The following is a 3,361-nucleotide window of genomic DNA, read 5'->3' on the forward strand; positions in this document are numbered from 1 at the left end:
GCACCTGCCCCCGACCCACACGCTCACCTGTTGCCCTCCAGCAGTGCGTCCACAGAGCTGCGCAGATGGAGGCTGACTTGTGTGACAAGGGCAAGAATGTTGCTGCCAGGGAAAGAGCCGGCCCCCTCCCTGCGGAGAGCCCTGCTGAGAACAGCTGTCTCCAGGGGCGGGGGGAGGGGAAGGGAGGAAGGGGACGGGGAGGGCTGCAGGGTGCTTGCCTAACAGGGTCCGTTATTTCCAGGCTGGAAATCCCGAGAAGGTTCTCCACTTTCGCTTTAACATCTTCATCAAATCCTCCTGAAATCACAAAGCAGCAGGGTGGTTGGAGGGACCTCTGGAGGAGGGGAGGGGGCTACATTGAGACCTGCAGGCCTAGGTGCTGGGGCAGTAGGCGGGCAGCATGGAGCCACGGGCCAGGCCCAGCCCCGCGTGTGCCAGCCCCAAGGGGACCTGGGGGCAGATGGGCCTGCTGCTTCTCTTTAAATACGTGAAATACGTTCCTTATTTTAACAATCAGAAAACAGAAGTAAGACTGTGTTGCCAGCAGCAACACCCGGACAGCAAGTGGCTCTTCCTGCTGGGCGCAGCCCGACCCACACAGGTGTCCCGGGCTCACGCAGAGTTTGCCACTGTGGTTTACACAATCGATGGAATATTCTAGAGCACCCGAAACAAACCCATGAGGCCTGCGGGCACCAGTGTGGACAAATCTCCGAGTTGGTGTTCATGGAAATACTCTGCAAGAGGTTGACGGCCGGAGAGCAGTGCCCCAGTCACGGGTGGCGGGTGGGGCCGTGGGCAAGGGACGCTGCAAATACCGTCAACATTAACACAGCTCTTTAGTGTGGGGCACACGGGTGTGTTTTGTTTCCGCCCCTTTCTAAGCAGTTAAGAGTCAGCAGCTGAGAAGTCAGTCTGACCTCATTCTGAGTCCTCTCACCGGCCACATGCCTGTCCCTGGGCGGCCGCGCCTGCGGGTCCTGCTCTCAGCGCGTCTTGGCCATTTTTCTTTCTGCATCAGCACCATGCAGTCGCTAATTTCCTGTGTGGCCTGTGAGTTTCCACGCACACTCATCTGGCCAAGCCCCCTGCGGACCCCAAGGGGCTCCCCGGTGCCTGCCCCTGCCCATAGGTCCCGCTGCTCCCTCAGGAGACCTGAAGTGTGAGTGCTGGGTCTGGGTGCAGGGCCTTCCAGGGCCGGGCACCTGAGCCCCACACCTGCTCGGCCAGGTGTGCAGGACGTGTGTGCAGCAAAGGTGGAGCCGCTCCCCACATCAACCTGCGTGCATTTCTGCAGATTCACTGTGTCTGAGGGCTGCGTCCTGTGTCACTCTCCAGCCTGCTTTGGGCTTAAGACTTGGAGACCTGGGCACATGCCCAGCCTGGGTGGACTTCAGGGCAGGTGGGTGGCTGAGCTGGGGCGGTGAGACCATCCTCCTGCTGTGAGAACCACCACAGTCCAGCAGGGTGGTTGGAGCACTGGGTGCTTGGCCTCCTGCCCTCCGGGTCTTTCGGGGAGGAGCCAGTGGGGCTTGGGGTGGCCAGACCAGACATACCGCGTAGAAGCAACTGCAGACAGGCGGCCAGGGACGGGACTCCTGCAGGGAGCAGCTCGCACAGCACAGAGTAGTGGTCGTACCTGGGTCCGTGAGAGGGGCGCTCAGCTCCACAGCCCGCCCCCAGCAACCTGACACAGGCGCCCTGACTCAGGACGTCCCTGCTCTTGTTCCAGGGCCTTGGGCTCCATCAGCGCTGGGGGCAGCCTGACCCCTTCAACCCATGGGGCCCAGGGTTTCCAAGACAGGTTCTGTGCGGCAGGGCTCTCACATCAACTCCGTTCTAGAAACCAGACGAGTGAAGAGCGTGGGGATTCCTTGCTGCGATGCTCTCCGGAGCCATGGGAACTCTGGGTGGACCGTGGGTGGGTGGCCGGTCATTGTCCCTCCCCCCAGCACCTCTGGCCTCTGAGAAAAGGGCTCCTGCTTCTGGGGGCTGCCCTTGATGCCCCCCTCCTAGGGCCTCTGGGCCCCTCCTGCCCCACCCTCTCCCTCGGCCGCCTCCTGTCTGGCTGGTGCGGGTGGCAGCTTTTCCCCAAGGCCCCATGAGGAGGGCGAGAGATAGGCCTGGCAGGCAGCAGGTCAGGGGCAGCATCTGTCCCAAGCGAGGGCTGGGGGGCCTTGGCCTGGCCTAGGCTTCCCACTACTGGGTAGGGTGCCTCCACCTGCCCATGCCTCAGTTTCTTCAGCTGTGAGGTGGGTGACAGACGCTGCCCCAGGTGTGAGCACAGGCGAAGGCTGGGCGATGCCTGACGCCACAGCCCCAGGCTCGCCGGAAGGATGTGCCACTGCTCTGGGGGAAGAGGAGCCTCGCCCCGCTCTACGGACAGTCCTGGTTTATGCAGACAGAGCTGTATCCCAACAGGACAATGGGAACTATCTAGAAGCTTCTGCAGAGCCACTGCCAGCTCTGGACATGTATGGCGGCTGTGAGCTGCCCCTGTAGCAGGCTGGCCCACCAGGCTCTGCGGTCCCCATCATGAAATTCTTGACTCCATCTGAATCTGAGCTTTGTGGGTGAGGGCACAGCCCCTGGGGGGTCCAGACTCCAGCCGCTCACCTAGCCCACGGCACCTGCGCCACCTGCCCCCCAACCCTCTAACTTGAGACGAGACCCGAGGTCAGGACTTGGCTGGCAACCAGGGGTTTATCTGTAGCTCTGCTTTTCACACGGTGTCTTCAGGGGAGCAGGGGCCTGGGAGCGCCAGGGTGACACCACGGAGGGTGACGCCACGGAGGGTGACTCCACGGAGGCCCAGCTCCTTCATGGGACTAACAAGGCCCATTCTTGCCAGGCAGGACCCACAGTCACGGGATGTTTACAGCTGAGGAAGTGCTTAGATACCTGCAGGGGCCACTCCTGCAACAGCGGACAGTCCTGCGTCCCCACACCCACGACAGCATGTGCCTTCTAGGTCACCAGAGTTAGGCTTCCGTAGGCTACACACTGAAATGTCCAGGACAGTTTTCTTTAAATCATAGAGTAATACTTTTTTTTTTTTTTTTGAGACAGAGTTTTGCTCTGTCGCCCAGGCTGGAGTGCAGCGGCGTGATCTCGGCTTACTGCAACCTCCGCCTCCTGGGTTCAAGTGATTCTCCTGCCTCAGCCTCCCAAGTAGCTGGGATCATAGGTGCGTGCCACCATGCCAGGCTAATTTTTGTATCTTTAGTAGAGATGGGGTTTTACCATGTTGGCCAGGCTGGTCACGAACTCCTGACCTCAGGTGATCCACCCGTCTCGGCCTCCCAGAGTGCTGGGATTACAGGCGTGTGCCACTGCGCTCAACCCATAGGGTAATAAATTC

General features: G+C 60.7%; 1 pseudogene; it reads right to left on the minus strand.

The window, feature by feature from the left end:
- Positions 1-41: 41 nt before the first annotated feature.
- On the minus strand, positions 42-1,741 carry LOC116465604 (uncharacterized; annotated as a pseudogene).
- Positions 1,742-3,361: the final 1,620 nt, after the last annotated feature.

The sequence above is a fragment of the Hylobates moloch genome, unplaced genomic scaffold, assembly GCF_009828535.3.
Source record: "Hylobates moloch isolate HMO894 unplaced genomic scaffold, HMol_V3 SCAFFOLD_7117, whole genome shotgun sequence".
In the NCBI taxonomy this organism is placed as follows: domain Eukaryota; kingdom Metazoa; phylum Chordata; class Mammalia; order Primates; family Hylobatidae; genus Hylobates; species Hylobates moloch.